We start from the raw sequence: 22923 nt of genomic DNA, 5'->3' as shown, positions 1-22923 counted from the left end.
GTGACAACGAAACTTGAAACAGCTTTACATATTTCCCAGCAGCTGACGCGGCGGTCGGCGGAGCTCCGGCGCGAAGGAGAAAAAAAAATGTGCGACAAACTGAAACAAAAACTGAAAGACACCTGTAGGCTAGGCGCTCGAGGCGCGTTTGTAGCGGGGAACACGAACACGACTTGGAGCGCGAAGAAGCCAAGCTTTTTCCGCGAACAAAACAGGCTCCGTGCGGGGCGCCGGCATTTCGTGCACGTCTCTTTCGCATCGTTCGAGAGGAGCCGCGTGGTGGTGTCGATAGCGGCTGCCCGGTCAAGAGAAGTCAGGGGTGCAGTTTTATTTTATTTTTCTCTCGAGTGCGTCCGACGGGCCGAGCTGAAGCGACCGACGACGACCACGACTCGAGTGCTTTTGCGGCGACAGGATTGCTAGCTGCATTCGTCGTGGTGCTACAGTGCGACGCCGGGAGACAAGTGAAAAAGAAGAGAAAAAAAAAACCTCCTTTGGATACGAATGACACGCTGTCAGCACCGGTGGTGCATCATCGGTGTGGAGGTGCTCGGTGGTGTTTCTGGAAGCTGGCGCGGCTTTCACAGCGCACACCGGCCAACGCGTCCCCTCCGCTAACGCTGGCTGGCGGCGGCTGCTGCTGCTAGGCCTAAACGTTCAACTTGACCGCCCGGTAAGTTTCTGCGGTTTATTTTCGCGTACGGCGCGTTGACATGCACGGCAAGTGTGTCGGCTGCACTTGACGTGGCCGCTGCTTCGATGCCGCCACGGCGATATTCCCGGCGCCGCTGTGGTTATTGCGCCGTTCGGCGATAAGACGAGCGATGTGATCCGGCGCCTCCTCACGGACGCTGGCTCTCCGCGTTTGACAAGTTGACCATCTTGCCCGTTTTCTCGAAGGCGTCTGGAGAAATGTTCTCAGCGGGAAGTCGGTGCGCGGGATTGAAACCTCGCGTTCGAACCTTCGTTTATTGTGACCCGTTACATTCGTAGCCCAAACAAACGGCGCCCCCGCCTCGTGTGAGCGACCGACGATCCGAGTCGAGAAGTAGCCGAAACGTCCTTGGCTCGGTTGAGTCGCCCAGGGGTCTTGGAAACCGTTGGCGAGCAGCCGCTGTACTGGGGACGGATAACGATCGCTTGAATTTCATTTTGGCTTTCTCACTCTCACTCCCGTATACCGTCTAGCGGCACTTAAAGCAGCGACATTATTGTTTAAGTAACGGGCTTTTAGAAGCGGAGGAATTCGCTCAGAGGGTGCAGCGGCATGCGAGCTGGCGCGATCCAGAGCATTCGCCGATCGATGCGATCGAGAGAGGCTTGCGTTCGTTGCGCAAGCCTTGATCCGTGTCTTGACGTAATAATGTCGACCGGCGAAGGCAAGAACTGCAGCATTCCAGCGAGTTTCCAGAATTCGGTCGGCTACCGTTTTTTCCGCCCGATTTCTGCGAACAAGGTAACCGCTACATACAACCTCTTGCACGCTTTTCCCTTTTCGTTTGCACATTATGCCGCTATGGAGGAAGGTTGGACGAGGAATTGTCTCGCCTTCCTTTTTTTTTTTCGCGACCGGCGGTCATTGTCACGAGCCGTCTCTTTCCTTTTTCTTCCTTGTGGAGAAATGCCGTTCGTGTCTCAGTGTAGCGTGTTCGTAGGGTCACAGAGGCATCCTTGACAAGGCACACGCTTGTCACGCTGTCAGCGCGTACGGTAGGTGTAGCTATCGATACATTGTTTCGTGCCTGTGGGAAACTCCGAGTTATGTCTCTCCGGCAGTTTTCGCCTGTCTTGAAAAGCGTCTTGTCGAGAGATGCGTGATGGCCTCCGATGATGCCGCAGAGACACGCCCATTATTTGTGCTACACAGTGGAACAGCTCAGGGGTGTCGGAACATTACGACGTCGAAAATAAATAGTCTAAGAACAGCTGTGTTTGTTTATGAAAATCTATTCCACGGCACTTGTAAGCCCGTTCTTTTCTTTTCTTTTTTTTTTTTTCCGTGGTCTTACCAGATGTCGTCTGCTTGCCGGCGTCTGCTTTTCACCAAGATGGACTGAACGGAGGAATTAGTCTGAATCCGCTAACGATGCGGCATGCTAAATCAGTCGCGTTGATATTAAAACTGATGTTTTAACGGTAGATTGAAGCTCCACCGCGTCACCTTACCAACAGATCATACGACAGACCGGACGAACGCATTCTCTCCGGCCAAGCAGAAACGAGTCGCCCCATGCAAATCAGCCAGCACAATTAGCGGTTACTTGCCTAGTAGGAACATTTCCCTCTCATTAGAGGACTTTATTAAGTGTGATGAACACTGGTGTACTAATTACGCAAATAAATCGCCGTAAGCATGTTAACCAGACGTATGCCACGCTCCTGCGTGTTTTCGTGGATTTAAATGAGTCGTAAAACACCGCTCGTAAATATAAAAATACAGACGACGCAAATAAGGTATCGATGCGTGATGTATTGGCTAGGCACGCCTCGACAGCTTCGCAGCATGTATAAATACTTTTAGTGGTACGCCAGTCGCGTCACGCCTTTGGTATAATACTGTTTAATTAGCAGTCTCGGCCTACGTCCCTCACCCCTAGTTATGCATTCAGAAGTGGCGATTGTTAATCTCGGCGGTTCGCATAATACGCCACTTTTCCCTGTAGCCCCGTTTCTATTAAAACCGCAGGGAAGTCTCTCTCATTCGAGGCCGAGTCACGAGAAGCAAGTTCTTTTTTTTTTTACAGTACAGACCGTTGGCGTGATGCACTTTTGCAGCTGGTATTTCCGCCAGTCATGTGTATATCTTTTATCAAATGCCTTCTTTTTCTCATGTTTCTTTTTTTTTTACCATTTCCTCAATTATAGTCTTTCGAAGCACTTGTTCATGTCAAAGAAAGAAAGAAAAGACTACCCGTTAGCCTTACTGCAGATTTTTCTTGTGTGCTGTTCGTACTACATAGATACCTGCTGCTTATTGAAGTCGACGCCGCGTACCATCTGCGCATTAGAGCGGGGCCATTCCCGTTACGTCCGTCTGTCCTGTATTTTTTTGTTTTTTTTTTAACTTTCATTCCCTGTAGCGTTGTCGAGGGCGTTGGCTCGTCGTCTGTTCGACGAATAGAGCAGACGATCTCCGCATAGGCAGCGCGATGTGCAGCAAATATTTTGCCGCGGCGAAAGGTTAGAATCGGGGCGCCGCAGCTTGGGACCTCGGCCTCTTTCTGCAGAGCAGCTGAAAGTCCTTGCGCGTTTTGATCTCTTGAAAAATGAGGTGTGGGTGTGTGTGCGCACGGTGTTTGCGCGTTTTGGACCTTTTTGCAGGTCAGTGAACCATTTTGCGTCGTTTATTATTACTTTTTTTTGTCGCACGAAGAAGAAGCGTGTTCGGACTGACTTAAATGAAGTGGATAGACGGAATCTGCTTGCGCTGCGTCGTCTGCTTCCCTGTTTCGTCTGTCCAGAACTCGTTCCAGAAGGCCCCAAAACTGAATGTTGCACGCGAGCTTTCCGGTATCGATTGTTCTTTCTTTTCATTGTTATTTTGTTCTGTTGAGTGCACATTACGGGAACGAACATATGTATGGTCAGACAGACCCTCTTAGAACTTAGGTTGCGCGTTTGGTAAACAGGTCGAGGAATGCTGCATGTCACGTACTGTTTGCTCTGAATTCAAATTCCTCCATTCTTGGGGTTCAATGTTTACCCCGCGAGCTGTGACAGGTCCGATTAATTTCGACCATATGAGGTTCTTCAATGCACTCAAAGTGCACTGCATATGAGAGGTTTTGCGTTTCCAAACCATCGCATATGCGATCGCCTCGACCGAGAGTATAGTTCTCGCTACTTCTTATAGCCTAGTTCTTATAGCCTGTTTTTGTAAATTTAATTTCTTTTTTGTCTGGAGAACATTCGAGTAACAGTTAGATATACTTAAATGTGAGGTAAGGATATCAGCAATGTACTCTCACACCACTTGATATCCCGGGTGTGATATTTGCGTACTCGTCAAAGGAAAACTGAAACGGGTATCTAGCACAAAATAATGCCTTTATATTGGCATATTTTCGCGCTGAAACATACTCAGGCTTGGCAGGTGAACCGTCTCGCATCTCATGGCAGCCTGTAAAACGGACGGTATTATAGAGATGGCGACTTCAAATTTGTGCAACCGAATGGATGCAATCGCAAGGCTTTCTTGGAGGTTTCTTGGTTTCTTGGCTCACCCTCTTTGGAAACACCATGCGCAAATCGTTATCTTTATTTTTGAACTTAGTGATGTATATAAAGTTTGCAAGAAGTCCGCTTGGTGAAAAGAATGAAAATTATTCACGTTATTTACATGGCTTATATTTACAGGCACATTTAAACGCATGTAATGCTGCTCGCAGATAAAATCCCACTCAGCTGAGAAGTTTGTAAATGAGGAAACAAGTGCTTTCAGTTATATGGTGCGCCCCATGAAGAAGACAGTGAATGAAAAAGAAAAGGAACAAACAGCGCGTCACTAGGGGCGCGTAGGCAGTTTGTTGAATGAGAGAAGACTGACATACTGTTCCCGAATATGAGAAGCCAACAAACACTAACACCAAGGACAATATAAGGGAGGTTACTTGCGCCTAATAAATGAAATAAAAGAAACGGTAAATCAATGGAAATGAAAGTGGATGAAAAAACAACTTGCTGCAGGAGGGGAACGATCCCACAACCTTCGCATGCGAAGGTTGTGGATTATTCTCCACCATGCGGCAAGTTGTTTTTTCATCCACTTTCATTTCCATTGATTTACCGTTTCTTTTATTTCATTTATTATGCGCAAGTAACCTCCCTTATATTGTCCTTGGTGTTAGTGTTTGTTGGCTTCTTATGATATGACTAATAAAAATCAGGCCCCTCGGTTAACCCCCTTTCTTCTCGTTCATATATATATATATATATATATATATATATATATATATATATATATATATATATATATATACACACACACACATATATGTATAAGAAAGAAGGAAAAATAGAAAGAAAGAAAGCTTTCTTTCTTTCTTTTTCGAGAGAGAGAGAGAGAGAGAGAGTTCTGTGCTGTCTCTGCGTTGCTCCCTACCTGCCCTTTTAGTGCCCCAAACACATGCGCGCACCTGACCGCCGTTCAGGTATCAGCAGACTGCGCTGTGTATACAGTTGCAGTGTTCAATTCAGCAGTAATGCCCCTCTTTATTTGTTTACTTATTTAATGAAAAATAATAAAGAAAGAAGCCTATACCGTAATGGCCGTCCAATCCATTCCGCACCCCGTCCGTTCGACATTCGAAAGTTTCGCCCCTTGCGTCGTCGCCGTTGTTGACGCGGCGGCGGGCATCCTTTTTTTTTTTGCGACAGTCAAATAACGCGCGGTCAAAATTCCTCTCCCACGGCCGATGACGAAGGAGCCCCGACGCGCATTGCCCGCGCTTGTCCGCGCGTGCGTTTCGACGACGCCCTTCGAATTCCGGCGCACCGTTGGCACCTGGGGCGTTTATTCGGCGCGTATACCGTGTTTTCACCAACCTAACCTCCGCAAAGCTCGCTGCGTCAGGTTTCGTGCTACGCTCACTCTTCACGCCTCCGATTTTTTTCTTCTTTTTTTTTAATGCGAGGGTAAATGCCTCAGGGCATACAAGGGTATGGGATGGGGGTGGATAAGGATGATTAAATTAATGAAAATGAAAAGGATCCGAATTCAGATTTAACAGCGCGCGGAGCTCGGAGGGAGGTCTACGGTAGCTCTATAGTGCCTAGAATATACTAGCTATTATATTCTAGGCACTATAGTAACGCTTTTTGATACGCTCACCTGTCGCGGTTGCCGTGGTATCCAAACGACACTACACCTACAACATGTTTATGATGGACTCGATATACAACCGGACTGGTACCCTATTTTGGTGAGGTGCTTATTCTTACCACCATTCTAAAGTGAAACCAACGTTTCTACTCACAGTATGAACGCTGCCTTTTCTGTGTGCGACTTTCACTGTGCCCTCCATTCTCTGACTGTGCAGAACTGGTGAATGCCGGTTGAAGATTACTATAGTAAATACCACGAAAGAAAGAAAGAAGAAGAAAAAAAAAGCCGTGGTTGCTCAGTGGCCATGGTGTTGGGCTGCTGAGCACGAAGTCGCGGGATCGAATCCCGGCCACTGCGGCCTTATTTCTATGGAGGCGAAATGCGAAAACACCCGTGTACTTAGATTTAGGTGCACGTTTAAGAACCCCAGGTGGTCGAAATTTCTGGAGTCGTTCACTACGCCGTGCCTTATAATCAGAAAGTGGTTTTGGCACTTAAAGCCACATAATTTAATTTTTTTTATACGTTCCGAGGCAAGGTTTGAGTTGTGAGTGGTTTGTCAAGGCGAGCACAATTATCTGTTTCCCTGGAATAGCAGCTTGGGCTTGTTGGTTTTCCATCCCGGTGTCAACAGCGCAAAACGTAGACAGGACACGAGACGAATAAACGCTGTTGAAAGTCGGCGCTTGTGGTGGCGTCTTCTCGTCTCGTGTCCCGTCTGCGTTTTGCGCTGCTAACACCAGGAATTATCTGTTGCTGCACTAATTTGTACGAAAAATAACCTTTCATTTTGTTTGTACCAAGCTTCTTCTTACAGTGAGAGTTACCTTTTTTATTATTCTTAATATCAGAAGGATGGTTTACTAATATGCCGCATAACTTTCTGTGTGCGAAATGCCCTTCCCTGTAATGACCCTGAGCAGAGCTCCACAGTATTTCTAAATACAAAAAAAAAAATGAAATATGTCGTATTTCACTTGGTAAATTCGTAAAAGAAAAAAAAAAGGAGGAAGCTCTTCATTTTTTTTTCTCCGCTAATAACCGAATCGTTCTCGCGGAATGATTCGCAATAACGAATCTTGAAGGGATCCCTTACACCACTTCGAAATGATTTATGTAGCGTCACCTTATTATCGTCCATTTTTTAAAGTCTGCGGTGTACTTCGTTAGTTTGGCCGTATACCTCGTCTTTCTTTCTTTCTTTCTTTCTTTCTTTCTTTCTTTCTTTCTTTCTTTCTTTCTTTCTTTCTTTCTTTCTTTCTTTTCCTTCTTTCTTTTCTTCCTTCCCCCTCTCTGTCTCGCGGTTCCTTAATCCTTCGTCCTTTTTATCGTCCATTTCTAAGTGTGTGGTGTACTTCGTTAGTTTGGGCGTATACCGCATTTCTTTCTTTCTTCCTTTCCTTCTTTCCTTCCTTCTCCGTGTCTCTTTCGTGGTTCCTTAATTCTCGGCCCTCTTAATTCCCGCCCTCCTCCTCCTCCCATTTATCTCGACGACGACCCTTCCGCCCTGCCCCGTGCGTGTCTGTCTCTCTGCCGTACTACACACACACACACACACACACGCCGTACACGGTGCCCAGAAATCGCGGCTCATATTTCTTTCCTTAAACGGGCCCAGCGCAACTGCGCGCAGTACACCGCGTTTATATGCCCGTTCCTTCTTTTTTTTCTCGCTCTGCCTGTCCGAGTTAATGTACCTTTCTTTATCTCCTGTAAGCCTCCTGCTTCTTTTCTTCTTTCTTTCTTCTTTCTTTTTTTCTTTTTACAATTTCGTACGGGGACAGGCTGTACATTTCCTGCTTCGCATCCTTAATATAATCTCGCCGTGGAAAGCGTTGCGGTGAGGGAGGAGGGGGAGGGTATGCGAAGCACATTCGGTGCATGGCCGTAGTCCGGTTCCTTTTCTTGGGGGTGAGATGGTGGGGGGGGGGGGGTGGGGGATGTTGCACGCTTCGCGCGTGTGTGTGCGTGTTTTCTAACGATCGTGTTCTCTCTGCCGTGAGACACTAGTGGAGGCCGTGCCTCTGAGCTGCATGCTGTGCGTGGCACATATATGTACGTGCGCTCTTATTAGGATGGTTCTGGACTGTAGGAGACTTGCAAGACACCCCTCCACCACTCTCTTTCTCTCTCTATCCCCGTATGTTCGAGTTTGCGTGTTATGTGAGTGCTTTTATTTTTCTTCCATTCTTTTTGTTGTTGTAAGATGAGTCCTGCGCGAGACTCGTATACATGCCGTCTCTTAGATGCTGTGCGTGGTATTCGTGCATTCTGATTGGGATGGTTCTGGACGGTAAAGCAGGGACGCCCGTCTCCTCGAAAACACGCAGTTATCTAGCGTGTTAGTTGTGCGATTTATTACGGAGTGGGAGTCGTCCCTCCAGTGGGATATCGTGGAGGCCACTTCTGAGATGCTACGCGTCGTATACCGTTGTAACGAACACCTGCGTTCTTGTTGGAATGGTTCTGGACTGTATACAGCGCAGCTTAGGCCTTTCCGTCTTTTTTCTCGTGCACGTGGTTAGCGCGCTGTGTTGCGTGCCGTATATTGCGAACCAGTTCTTCTGGCAGGAGACTGCCGAAGCCGGCGCTGCGCGTGGTTTGTACGCAAGTGCGTTCTTGTTTGAAATGTCTTGGACGGTACACACACACAGCAGAGGACGTCTCGGCAAGTCTCACCATGCCTCCGAGGCATCTCTTTATCTCTTCGCTCCGCCACTCGAAGCGCTTCCGGATTAAAATTTTTTCCTTTTTTTTTCTTTTGTATAGTACGTAATGTATGCGCGACCGGCCGCGAGCGAATTGAATATACAGTCCAGGAGATATGTGCGTGAGAAATGGAAACAGGTCTCGGCTGTCTTGGCGTCGTAGGCGCGTGTGAAATTGCGTAACGGTTGGACGGTCGTTCATTTACGTTCTTTTTTTTTCTTTTTCATTAATTTCCGTTTATTTTGTATACATCACTTCGATAAGATCTTAGAGAAGCTTTTTCGTCAACAGAAAAATGATAACGGAAGACAAATAGCAATACAGTGGTATCAGCGACTACTCGGGAACCGGTCACTCTGGACGAACAACAACAACAACAACAACAAAACATGCGCAGCTTAATTCGCGCTCGTTTTGCCAGAGAGTCTGAAAAGCTGAGCTGGACGGCGCTCGAATAGCAAGGCTAAAAAAGATGCTGCCTCGCTGACCCGAGTGCTCGGTGCGCAGTGGACAGAACCGTGGCCTCCGAGAATCGATCCAACGGTGCGTCGTTGCGATCTCGGAGGCCACAGTATAACCGTAGTTTACTTCAAAGCTCACTAGGGGAAAACTCTGGCGCTGCGATCGTTCAGCTTCCGCGGAAATAATGATGGTTATGATATAGGTGGCTCTGTCTAATCATTGTGTCTGATTTGCGATTTCAAACGTTCTTGCGGCGTTGCGTTTTACACTCTTAATCTTTTTCTAAGTTTTCACGCAATCATGTTCTAGAAACAACAAAATGTGGCATTTGTAAGGCGATATATTGTAGCGAATGATCAATCTGCGAAGCCACGATGTCGTTAGAACCAACAAGGATGGAGTTTATAGGCAAATTCGTGTATGCTAACATCCACTCCCACACTGGCTGATGAGTCATGCTTGCAATTGTCGTAGACGATATGGTGCCATAACTCTCCCTTGTAATTTTTTTTGTGGGAGGAAACTGTGTGGATTGAACTTGGTGGATGATAACGTGGAATGTGTATGATTTCTTTCTCGTTTTGCTGCGCCGACGAAATCAGCGGCAAGCGCAAAAATCCTAAGGGCACCCTGAAGAAAAATGTTAAGATTGAAACACTAGGCTTCTCTAATAATGAATTCATCGTTCGTAGCGAAAACGGAGCATATGTAAGCGAGAAAGCGACAGAAACCGTTCAAACGGAACAATCGGCAGTGGCGCCACCTATTTCGGAATATATGGTAGCTGTCCTGTGACGTCGGCACTGGATGACGTCACAGAAACGGCCGAGGGGGAGGTCACGTGCGGATTGCGTCAAACCGTTCGTTTTAGCGCGGGCGCTTCGGATTGAGAAGTAGCTGGGGGGCCCTCGGCAGCGATTTCGTACGCAACGAAATGATATAACGGCACGCAAAAAAGCGACGATATACGGACTTCTAGACGAATTATACATCGATCTAGCTAGACTTAAATTTTCTTTCTTTGATGTCCCTTCAAGTTTTTAAATAGAAACGCAGGCCCCTCTGCGCGCTTTGTATAGATTACTTGCACTGACGTCATCGAATGCGCCATGTTGGTGACTCAGCATAGCTGCAGCAGTTGCTTGGCGATTCGAGCGGCCGGTTCTCCAACACTCTTCAACACAGCCGGCAGCTCAGGGGGCTTCTAAGCTTTCCTTCCTCCGTGGAAGCAGGGTATACCCACGACAAGTGAATACGATGCGCCGACGTCATCCTTAGTCGCCATATTGGGGGACCACCACGGTGAGAAGCTGCATCCGTGACGTCGTCGCCTGCAAGCTGTCTATACACCCAGCCTCGAAATGCAGCGCTGCCGTTCCAATGATTGTTCCTAGGGAGGTATTCTGTAAGAGTCCACCTATAGTGGACATGCCCATTTCGTCTGCTGATGAAGTTCTGATTGGCTGCGAGAGTCGCAATGTGGGGCTTGTTGGTAATGCATCTTCAAGGGGTGTACGGTGGCGCGATTAAAAGACGGGACTATAGAAGGCACGCAGGGACACACACAAAGCGCTAACTTCCAACAAAATGGATTGGCTTGGCTGGGCTGCGCATCCACAGCATCTAGGCGCTCACAGCCAATCAGAACTTCAACAGCAGACGAGTCAAAGATACTCGGACCGTGGCCACACCCGTCACTGGCTCGAAAAGCGATTCGTGCACTAGTGCGGTGCTTGAAGTGCACGGGCTTAACAGACCGTTTATAGTGTCCTTGTGTATGGTGTCCCTCCCACACGTACTCAGTGATTACTCTCTCCCTTTATTCCTCTTTCTATTCCCCTTTCCGCCACCCCCAGTGTAGGGTAGCAAACCGGATTCTGTTCTGGTTGACCTCCCTGCCTTTCCTACCCTTCTCTCTCTCTCTCTCTCTCTCTCAACAGCAGACGAAATGGAGACGTCCACTTACAGAATACCTCCCATTGAAGGCGCGCAAATCCGCACCGTTTTTCACTGCTCCCTGCGACGCGGCTCTTGCGATGAAGAGTGTCTCGCGAAGAGAGAGAGAGAGAGAGAGAGAGAGATGGAGGGAGGGAGGGAACGACGTTTCGGCACCGAGTTACCCACTTGAAACTTTGGAAGCCCGCTCTCGCCGCTACTGCGCGTCGGCTCCCGATCGCGCCGGTGTACGCGTCCTTGGCATCGATAGCGGAGCGCGCGTTTTTTTAATCAGCTGGAATTGTCTTGTGTCGACGACCCTCGCTGACCTCTTTCCTTGCGCTTCTTTTTTTGTTCGTTGTTGCTGCAGGCTCGCGCGCGCGCCGTTCTTCTGGCTTCGAAGAATGACGCGAACCGAGGAGTGTGAGTGGATGTGGCACTGCGTATATAAGGTCACATTGGCTTGTAACACCGTTGTTTCTCTCTCTCTCTCTCATCGATGTTTGCTTCATTGTTTCGCGGGGTGGAATGGGACCGCTGAACCTGATCGACGGGCAATTAACTCCGTGCGATTGATCTCTGCGGCGAAGCCGCGTGCTTCAACTTTTGTTTATTCAGCGTTGAAATAAAAAAAAAAACTGTTTAATCGCTCACTCGCATAGCTGCAGCAGCTGTGACGGTTTGTGTCGGGTCTGTATGTTCACGTGCATACGCCGACCAAAAAGAAAAAAAGAAATGCCACAGTTATTTCGTTATCGCAACGATGAACTAAAATGAATGTAAAGAGTATTGCAGAGGAGAAAATACTGGTGTCGATTGAGAACCAAAAAAAAATAAATAAATAAAAAAGGAACTGCGTTGTGGTCGTCGTTTAACCGTGATCGTTGTCATTGTTGAGCCGGCTATATATCGGCCGACGGCGTTCCCCCGCTGCCGTGCACGAGGTCGTGCGTTCGACTCCCGACTGAGTAAATTTGGGGTTTTTACGTTCCAGAACCACGATTATCTCATTATGAGGCACGCCGTAGTGAGGGACTCCGGAATGATTATGACCACCTGAGTTTCTTCAACGTGCACCTAAATCTAAATACAGCACTCTTTTTTTTTTTCATTTCGCCCCCATCGCAATGCGGCCGCCGTGGGGGAGATTCGATCCCGCGACCTCGTGCTTAGCAAGCCCAACACCATCGCCACTAAGCAACCGCGGCGGGTAAACTCCCGACTAACTCGACCGCACTGCGACGGAGGCGGAATGGCAAATTGACCCTGGTGTACTTATATTTAGCAGCGCACACATAAACATCACCAAATAAAACAAATACCTCGAGCTGTATTGGTAACTATACCCTTCTGATATACGAGAAAATCCAGTCTCACGTCGAGAGAAGCCCTCATTTATTAATTTCATTACCCACTGCGCCAATTGGCATTGCAGTAAGCCAGATATGCATGACGAAGGACGGACGACGAGTGGTACAGCGTCGTTTTGAACTTTCCGCATCAGCGCACCGTGACGTAATGGTCGTTTTGACGTCATCCGCTCGGGTCTGTACAACGTTTCCATCGGTGAAGATGGTCTACATCGTATTGTAAGAGAGTCAAAGCCAGAACTTAGTTTTCGAGAACTATTAACTGCTGTGCCACAACGGGCGTAAATGGGAGAAAATGTGCTTTGACGTCACGCTGACGAAGAGACGGTGCGGCTTCGGCGCGAAATATTTAAATTCAAGAACTAAGATTTTGTTTGGTTTTTCTTTAATTGAAATTTTTTTCCCCTGTAGTATTCAACCTCTTACCGCTAAATTAACTGAGTTGGCGTCTGGAAGACGTCATTTGTTAGTCTTAACTATGATTTAGTGTGTCTATTTTAGAGACACATTTAAAGAAGCCCACGGGGTGGTCCAATCTTATCCGTAGCCCCACAATACGACGTCCCATTACTTGTCACGAGCATGTTTTATTTATTTATTTTTTTTGGTTTTTCTCTAACGCGGACCAAAGTTTCCCGCGCGCGATTTTAATTACGACTCTCTTACGGGCCACCGCCTTGGTCATTGGCCTTCTTTTTTTTTTTTTTCTGCGTGTGTGTAACTGTGCCGCTGGGCCGGTATTTTGTAGCGATGCCTTTTCCGATTCTTTGCGTTTTCAGGCTTTTCGCGCTTGGCCAGTGGTCATAGCGACGGTCTGCCCACATTATCAACGGGATCAGCCAGCCGTGTGTGGTGGATGATAAGAATAGCATAGAATAAGGCATAAGGCATCGCTACAAAATAGCGGCCCTGGAGGTGTTAACTCGAACATCATCACGCGCGCCGCGCGATTCCATGGTGGTGATGCGCCCATAATAACGGAGTGGCAGCTCACGAGATGACGGCGTCGATAATGCCAGCCCGTAACTCTGTGCAAGCGAGCGTGTTCTATATTTCGCCGAATAAGCCGCGCGCGCGCCCCTCGGTGCAATCGTGCGAGTTCCCCCCTATCCTGCCAACTCACGCCGTTGTTCTTGTTTGTGTTTAGTAAACGAGGGGGAAACAAAATTGCAAGTGTAACTGTAGGGGGCCGGCAAACCTAATAAACCAACATTAGTGCGCATAGAGTTTCTCACTACATTACCTAGAGGGAAATCTGACGCTGCTGCGCTGTGGTATGCATGGGAATGCCGGTATATTGTGGATTCGGATTGGCATCGTTCTCGTAGAGACAGGACACCTTGAAGACGCGCTTGGCAAGTACCGTTCCGTCTGTCACAATGATTCATTTTCTACTAGAACAGCACGTGAAGAGTTGTTTTAGCTTTAATATTACGCGAAAACATGTTTTGTTTAACTATGAGAACTTGTTATTGCGTGTACGACTACATGTTACGTAAAAAGTATCAGCGGGCCGCTAAAGTTGGAGAACAGACGACAAGATTCGCGCTCGCTTTGAAACAGTTGGTCGTCTGTTCTTGCTTTTCTTCGCTTGGTCATGCATCGTGGGTGAGTAAAGATGTAATATGCGTGAATGGAAACATTTTATGAAGATATTACTTTGAGAACGCGTTATTTGCGTAGCCATATCCACGTTTTAGACGAAGCCTCTTACAACACCAGCCAACACGAGCCTCGCAGACACATATACCGTCATTCCCATGAGGGCACGGTGCCCCCTTAAGAAACTCCCATAGACGGTGGCGCCAGATGACCCTCTAGGTGTTATAGTGAGAAACTCTATGTTAGTGGGGCCCCCTCCCCTTTTCCATCCGAAAAAAAAAAGAAAGAAAGAAATGAACTGCAAAAGGGTGCGATGTTCGGCTAGTGGGAAGGCGTGCGAACAGCGCAGACAACAAGGGCGAAGATAGCGAAAATAAACAAAGAAAAAGCAAGCAAAGAAAATAAAAATAAAGGACCAAGAGGCAAAAATAATTGAGTGTCCGAATATTATAGGCACGCTGTAATACCGGTGTCACGCGGTTACTTTCTGGATCGCGATCGGGCCCGCGACCCGGATCGGATTTCTTGATCGCGATCGACAACGATCGCTGCTATCTCTACACAGTCCAACAATCCGGATCGCGTTTGAGCGAGCTCGAGCGCTCTGCTTGTCGTTAATGGGTCGAAGGCGCTTATCAAATTTGTCTAATATGGTGTAAAAATTGTGATATAAAAGTTTTATTTTTTTTTTCCCCACAAAAGCTCCTTTCGTTTGTCATTGTGTGTGGGCATAAAGCTGCTGTCGCCTGCTGATCGTCTGCCACTGTCAGAACTATTCACGCAGCGTGCGATCGCGACCAAGAGGCCCGATCGCGATAGTCTGGATCCGAGGGAGACCGCGATCGAAAGTGACCATGTGGCAGTGCTCGATCCGCATTCAGCTCAATCCGGATCAGGCTCTATCGCTATCGAAAGTGACCACGTGACAGCGGCACACCACTGTCAAGCGCCTCATGCAGCCAACAACAGCAGCATCGTCGTCGTCTGTCCTACCACTCTCCGCGTTGCTTCACGTCTGCTGACGCGGGCAAACAATCTGCAGAAACGCTGGACGCAGGGGTGGCGGTGCTAGGGTGCTATTGGGAAGAACAACGCTCGGGCATGCCAAGGGCATGCGACGCCGAAGAGAAGAGAGGGGTGGAGGGAGAGGGAGGGGGTGCTTGGGCGGCTGCCCACCCCTCCCTTCCTTCGTTCATCGAAGACGCGGACGCGGCAGCTGGCCGATCATTAAGGCCGACGGCACACACTGGCCACTTGTGTGCGTGTGTGTATCCCGGTGTGTGTGTGCATGCATGTACTACGTGTATTATTTTCGTGCGCGCGCATTATACACCCTTTCCCTCGCAGCCCTTGGCCACATGCCGCTTCGTTCTCTGCCCCTGTTGGTCTGTAGAGCTCGTTGGGAGCACTCCCCGTTTCGATTTCGTTCCGGGCACCTTACGGTATACGTTGTGTAACCTCGCTATGTCGAACGTGTGTGTACGCGGTACATATACGTATATGGCGTGGAGAAACGAGTCGTCACCGAACTCTCAAAGTTGTGCATGTACCTTTCTTTCTTGACCTGTTTATCGAAGAAGGCTACAGGGATGAAACGGATATATACTATATAGCATGAAAAAAAAAAAGGGTAATCTTTGCAGCACCTTTAACGAACTCACTGGTTGACCTAGAAAAAACAAGAACGATTTTTTTGTTGTTTTTGTTGTTGCTGTTAATGGTGACGGGCAGGTCACCCTCGGTTACAGCAACTGATACCTAAATGACCTCACTGCAACAAGTGTTGTGACGTTTTGGTGACGGCGAAGGCCTTCAAATGCATTTCTTCATTAGCATGTGCTGGATAAATAAAAATAAATTAATATGGGGTCCGTGGCAGGGAAAGCATCTGGTGGGGCTCAGGGTCCACGGGCGGTATAGGAGCTTTCTTTGGCCGTGGTTGGTCAGGTGTGGGATTCAAGCCCTGCTATCTGGGTATAATTCAGCGCAGACTTGCAAACTTTCGCTCTCCAGTCGGTCGACCCCCTCCGGGAGCGTCGTTGCTTTCTTTGACATTTATAATGTAAAACTATTCCAGTCTGCTTTTGTTCAAATCTGCTGACGTGAAATTTGCATAACGAACGAGGCAAGCATCGGGCGGTAATCCACAGCGTTGTTTGAGAAGTCTATACAAACGTGCACCTCGTTTCTAGGAGGTCACTTCCTTTGCTTTCAAAGCGGATAGCATTGCCTTGAATGAGCGGTTTTTTCTGATCTAGTTGGCTGAAAAGAAGCAAGGAGCACGCTCAAGTGGAGAGGGTTTCGATGGGTCCGAGTCAGCGCAGGGAAAGTAGTACGAGAGTGGTGCCGGCGTCTGGGATTGGTCCGCTTCCACTTACGTAGCTTGCGATGGCTGGTCGAAAGTCGAGGCGGCGTGCAACGGAAGTTTTAAAATGCCGCCACAACGGATGCTAAGCAAAAAAAGAGTTGGCAAAGCGATCTTATATATACCTGCCGAAAAGGCTCGATAACGTTATATACTGCCACGCAAGAATTTTTATTATACGCCGATAAATCCATGCTCCCGGCGCGATCGGCGTGCAGCCACCTTCTGTTCCTTTCGGAACGGAGCAGTACCTGGCTATCCAGAAAGAAATTCAGTTTCGTTCAACATATTAATGCGTCTTTAACGCGTTTACGTCACCTTGACGCGATGAGTCCTTCTAGGTTTAGTAGAGGTGGCCCGAAATCTTTTGACCATTTGTTTATAGCCGATTGCAGAGTTGGAATAGAAGAGTTCGCAATAGCTTTACGTAATAGCGCCCCCAGGCAGGTGTCGCACGCACGCCTGGACATTATATATATATATTTGAACAAACTGCGCATTAGCCGAACCTGTCCTCAGCAAAACAAGCATATATAATTTGGTAGCGGCGAGCACACATTCTTCGTTCGTGGAAAATCTGACCTGTGGTTCAGACGCGTCGGCTGCTTATACATGACCAGCTGTACATTCCAGCGTAATCGCTGGTACTCGCCCAAGTTGCATAATGTACATAACTACTCGCGTCGCACGCGCATTCGATTGCACGAGGATCGGCGACAACATACGGGGAACATGCAGATTTAGAAACAGCGAAAACATTCCTGAAACTTTCGATACAGGAAGGCGCGTACATACGTCTCGCGCTGAGCGATAAGTTGCTATGGCTGCGGTTAAATGGATAAACAATTCAATGGATAAATAATTCGTCCCGGACCAGGACGAACTTTTCTTCAACTTTGAGGCCTTTCTTTCGAGGAATCCGTATGGGTTTCCTCTGTAGCAATTGCTACGAACGGGTGGATGTCTGGTTTTCCCTTTATTCAATGGATAAACAAGTGCACGCGTCACTATTGTAAAACGCGAACCGCGCGAGATTAACTAAAATGCCTTCGGTCAACTTGGAAATGATGCTGGCGGCCTTCGGCGTGTTTGCGGCAGGGGGACGAGCACTCGAGAACTGCGTATGTATACTCGTTCTGTTTATACTCTCCGCGCACGCGCTCTCTCCCCCTCTCCCCCCACCGTGTGTTTGTGTGTTTAGGAATGTATGTATTAGTACCTGAGCCTTTGAGTTTGTTGTATTGGAGCATAATACACGTATCTGCATTTATATGTCATCCGAGCACGCATATACGCGTGCACGCTCGTGTTTTTAACGCGCAGCGTTTGCCGGTTGGGGATTGATTCTGGGAGATCAGTGAGTGTCCTTTCTAGAATGACGCTAAAGGTGGAGCGTTAAGTTTAAGCGTTACGAGCAAATTAGGCATCTTCGATAGCACGACAGCTGCATTTACCCTATGAAAAAGTTTAATAATAATATTTAAAAAAAAGCGGAAGAACGAAAGTCTCGTGGTGGCAACGCCTCCCCGAAGATGATGCTATATACTCTATATAGTATATCAGCTTGCCGTGACGTGGTTATTTGTCAGCGAAGGAGAGCTAAATTACGGTTTTAGAAGTACCAGAGTCTCAACCTGTAGCAAGTTTCGAAAGCCTTTCTAACGAAGAAACGGCTCTTCATCCGAAATTATATATAAAGAAAAATTCTACATCTGTGACGCCCCAGTGTCATACATGCATACCGACGCTGACATTCTGGTGCGAAGTTCGACGAGAGGGATTTTCGGCCTCGAGTTTCTCCACTAACTGTTCAACCGTCTTTCTCGTCAAATTGATAGGAATGTGCGTAGTTTTGAAGGCATACCTTCCCGGTCTGATCAGATTTGGGGTTGTTTCTTTTACTAGCCCTTATTTAAGTATATGTAAAGCCGAAGCGGCGGAACGACCCCTCCGACGTCGGCCTTGCCTGCCGCGCATGGCGCTGTATATAAGTTTACGTGGCGCGCGTGGAGGGGGCAGACGGGTGTTGCTTATGCGCGCGCCGCAGGAGAGCCTTGCAGAACTGGCTTTCTATCCTTTTTCTTTTCTTTCTTCTTTTCTGTTTTTCCAGAGATAAGAAGTCCACATCGTCGCGCCGCGAGGCGTCTCTGGCGTACGAGCTAAAACATTGGCTCGTAAGGCTAGGTCCTCGCGGCTTACATGGTCGGTCGGCCGGTCGGCCAGACAGACAGAGATAGCAAGCAAGCGAGCGAGCTTATACACAGAAAGCTGGTTTCCTCGTTCGACCGCTCTCTTTCACTTCTTGTATTTTCTTTTTTCTTTTTCCCCTGTTCGTTTCGTTTACGCCGTTTCTTGTTTTCTCTTCTTTCTTTTCGTGTTGTTTTCATTTTCTTCTTTCTGAGCTTGTATATCCCGACTTTCTGGTCGTTTTTGACCCGTTTAGTCTCGGACGACCGACCGCCTTACCGCCAGAAGCGGAGTGAGGGAGAGAGGGAGGGAGGGGGGCTGTCTCTTTAATGAGAGAGAGAGGGGGGCGCGTGGCGCTAATGGTTTGTGCCTTTAGCTATATTAACGGGTAGCGCTAGGGTCCTCTGACGACGAGGAACTATTCCTGACGCTGCCGGCACGGTTGCGCGCCTATACTGAGACTTCCTCGAGGGCCAACCGAAAGTGCGTCGGCAGCGAGCGAAAGTGGAATTGTGAGAGCTAGAAACACGTGTGAATAAACAAACACACTAGAGAAGAAAAGAAAATGTATACACACACTTTCACCATGAGGGTGAATCGGTGAATGCGGTGGCGACATGTTTTAGGACATTACACGAAGTGTAAGACTCGTAGCTGTGGTGCCAGTGTGAATTGAGGTATAAACGTAAGGCTTGCTAAGTAAAAGCGAGCTGTTGTGATCCTCTGCTTGAATCCTGTCGTCGGACAGCTTCATTTACGCTTATTAATTAAAAGCCAACACATTTCTCGGCGACCTTTTACCACAACTTTTCCGTATCGGGTATGGTTTCAAACCTTTTTCCTGGGCCGATCCCGAAGGTAGTGCACAGCCGCGCCATGCAATGAAATTGCATCACTTTAAGGTTTGAACTCTGTTATTGTTTGTTACCTTTAATGCAGTGCGTCCCGTAAATTCATGGTGCACTTTTGACGAAACAAGATAGAAATGTGAAATCTTCATTAAGTAAAAGAAACACTCTCTCAAGTTTCCATAGTATGCATGTGCAAGGGTGTGCGCACGCAGGTGATGACTCGGCACCCCGAACTGCGCAGCTTAGGATCAGCCCACGCCCATTCGAGTCAAGAAGTGGGCGGTACTGAGGAAAGTACGGCGTGTTTTGTGGCGCGCTAAATTCGAATCCGTGACCAGAGTGCAGCGTGAATATCGGTACGAAAATTCGTACGCGAGAACTAGGGGCGACGGTACTGCGCATGCGCAGACGCCTACGTCACGGTCCGCGCATGCGCTGTACCGTTGCCGCTATTTCTTGCGTCCCCTAAACTAAAACCTGTCTAATAGAGAGATTTAGTTTAGGGGACGCAAGCGGCTTGCGGACGCAAGAGCTAGGGGCCGCGCTACTGCGCATGCGCAGACCCCTACGTCAGGGTCTGCGCATGCGCAGTAGCGCGGCCCCTAGTTCCTGCGTACGCAAGTCGCTTGCGTCCCCTATAAACTAAAGCTCTCTAATGAGTGTGCTTGTTTGCGTGTTTCTATGCGCTTGTGTGTGTGTGCGTGTGTCGGTATGCGTGTTTGTGTGTAAGCGTGTGCGTGCGTGCGTGCGTTTGCCGCGCTCAGTTTTGGAAGCTCGATCGTGTAGCGTCGCACCGAGCGGAAGATACCGAATCGCAGCTTGTACACTCACGAGGAAAGCTTGCGCGTTCCTGAGCGACGAGCGCCCGGCATGTTCGCGGATATATATATACGGCGGAATCTCGGTCTGCCGGTTTTTTTGTCAGTGTGTGAGCGCCTCCGGAATCCGGGTCTTCGTGTAGCGCGTGTGACCGGACTGTATTATAGCCAGCGCCGTATGTACAGTGCTCACTGAATGAAACACGTCAATTTAGGCCTAAATAATGCGCATACTTACATTTCCCCCGGCTGCAGTTCATGACACATTGACGTAATTTTGGCGCATACAGTTAGATCGGCGTCCACGTCACCTTTGGTGACCAGATTCCTAGCGACATGACATGGTACTCTTGAGTACTTTGCACATATGCAGGGTTCTACTAAATGTTCCCTGTCGCGTTTCATTCCGTGAGCACTGGACTTGCACGTTGGATGAAAAAAAAAAAAATAGAGGCAGTGACGTTCGCGTATGGTGATTTATCAGGCGTTGCTCCAGATCCGCCGGACGTCTTTGGCACGGCTGTCAGCATAATTTCCCTACGAGAGCTACTAGAAAGAACTCCGACGCTGTTCTTCGTCTGCCGGGGAGCTACAAATGAATGGCCGCCATCGCCGTCCCATTCGTCTGTTTCCTCTGCTTTTCCTCAAGTAGATTTATCAATCAGCGAAATGAAGCACATCAGCGTATACGGTTGACATTCTGTGCGTATAGCGATGCTTTCAAATTCAGAGAGAAAAGAATGACAGAGAACACAATAGACGGTATAAACCATAAACGGCCTCTTCCCTGTAAAAGAACCTAAAAAAGGAAAGCACGAATGTGTCTGCGTGCGCGTGCGTTTCAGTGAGGCATTGTTCGGCGGAGGCAGAACAGTGGTGATACTCTGCAAACTGCCAGAAAGAAAGAAAAAGAAATGCTGAAGGTGCCGGGGTCCATCCGTCATGTCGGCGGCCCAACGCACACGACGGGACAGGCAGGCTGGGCAACAAACGTCCCGAACGCGTCTGCCGTGCGCCTCTCTCACGTCTCTCGACTCTGCGCGCCAAGAGGGTGCGACGATCTGTCGACGCCAACGCTTCTCGCACCTCCTAGCGCACTTTTGTTATTTCTTTCCTCATATGCATGTTCTGTTCTTTGTCTAGATTTTCCGTTGTACCGGGTCTGGTCGACATGCCTGCACGAGAGGCTTTCCCCTCGCGCTCCGTCGTCTGCTCTCGCTTCGGTGTTCGTCTGCTCCCGCCACGTCCTTCACGCTTTCCTGGGACGACGGCGATGACGTGCAGTGCACCTTTTTCAGAAAGCACTGCGGTCTCCGTCACTGCAGGCATGCATGCATGCCCGACTTGTCCTGTTTTCCGTTCGCTTCGGCTCTTTCTTTCTTTTTTTGGCGGTGTTGGCATTGTTGCGTCGATTTCGAGTCTCCGGTGTGTGCGCGTATTTCTCTCTGGGCGACGTCGTCTGCTGTAGTACGCGCGAGCAGCCATTGTTCGTCTGCTCGAACGTGCGCGCCAGAGAATGTTTGTGGATTGACTCCACCGGTCTATCTTCGTGGGAACGGAGCTCTTTGAAGGGTGAGGGGGGGAGGAACAAAAATGTCCGCATCGTCGACGGCGGGCTTTGTGGTCTGGCGTCGATGGATTCGCTATTTTTGGCGCGAATCCGCGCGGCAGCTAGCTGTCGATGTCTGCACGCACATTGTCAATCTGCGTACACTTATCCACACACACACGCGTACGCACGCACACAGTACATAGGACGCATACGTATTCAGACACAGGGCATGCACGCACATGTACACGCATGCAAGTATACATACATACATACATACATACATACATACATACATACATACATACATACATACATACATACATACATACATACATACATACATACATACATACATACATACATACATACATACATACATACATACATACATACATTCTAGATAGATGGACACCTGTTAGCTAGTAGACTGGACAGACAGACAGACAGACAGACAGACAGACAGACAGACAGACAGACAGACAGACAGACAGACAGACAGACAGACAGACAGACAGACAGACAGACAGACGTACATACAGACAGACGTACATACAGACAGACGTACAGACGTACATGCAGACATACAGACAAACGTACATACAGACAGAGAGACGTACAGACAGACGTACAGACAGACAGACATACAGACAGACGTACAGACAGACAGACAGACAGACAGACAGACAGACAGACAGACAGACAGACAGACAGACAGATAGATAGATAGATAGATAGATAGATAGATAGATAGATAGATAGATAGATAGATAGATAGATAGATAGAACTCGTAACGAGCTCTAAGTCGCAGTGTCGGTGTCTGTTCACGGGGGTGTTCACTTCTCCGGCCAAGGTCATACTTCTCGCGTGACAATCGTCCCTTCGGACGGATGCACTGTTTTAGCCGAGTGCAGTGGCTGCCGCGCCGCGTGCCCGCGCGTACGCTCTAGCCGCGGGCGGCTCGCCTCTGACGTCACACGCCGTTTGACAGCAGCAGCGACGGTCGCGGCTCAAGCTGCGCGCCGCTTCGTTGGGCACAGTGCAAGCAGCGTGGATGCCTCGCAGTCAAGTGCACTGCGACTGCACGGGGGTCCACTGCGTGTGGTACGCGCACAGCCGGTGTCGCATTGTCGCGCTGGCGGAGTTGTTTGGCGGGACACTCGTTTCCCGCCTCTGTAGTTCTGCAGCGATGACGTCATTGGCTGTGTCGTCGCAGTACGAGAGAGAGAGAGAGAGAGAGAGAGAGAGAG

General features: G+C 48.6%; 1 protein-coding gene across 2 annotated transcripts in view; it reads left to right on the top strand.

Annotated features, from left to right (window-relative positions):
• The first annotated feature begins 132 nt into the window (after window positions 1–132).
• The window catches only part of LOC135919257 (spectrin beta chain-like), a 236561-nt gene continuing 213770 nt past the window's right edge, over window positions 133–22923 (top strand). Inside the window, exon 1 of one of the 2 annotated variants that reach the window (XM_065452967.2) lies at window positions 133–673. The gene's annotated coding sequence lies outside the window, so the exon portion shown is untranslated. The remainder of the gene's footprint in view (window positions 674–22923) is intronic. The other variant, XM_065452970.2, reaches the window with a different exon arrangement.

This window comes from Dermacentor albipictus, chromosome 7 (genome assembly GCF_038994185.2).
Source record: "Dermacentor albipictus isolate Rhodes 1998 colony chromosome 7, USDA_Dalb.pri_finalv2, whole genome shotgun sequence".
NCBI classification, from domain to species: Eukaryota; Metazoa; Arthropoda; class Arachnida; order Ixodida; family Ixodidae; genus Dermacentor; species Dermacentor albipictus.
This window is presented reverse-complemented; position numbering and strand designations above follow the sequence as displayed.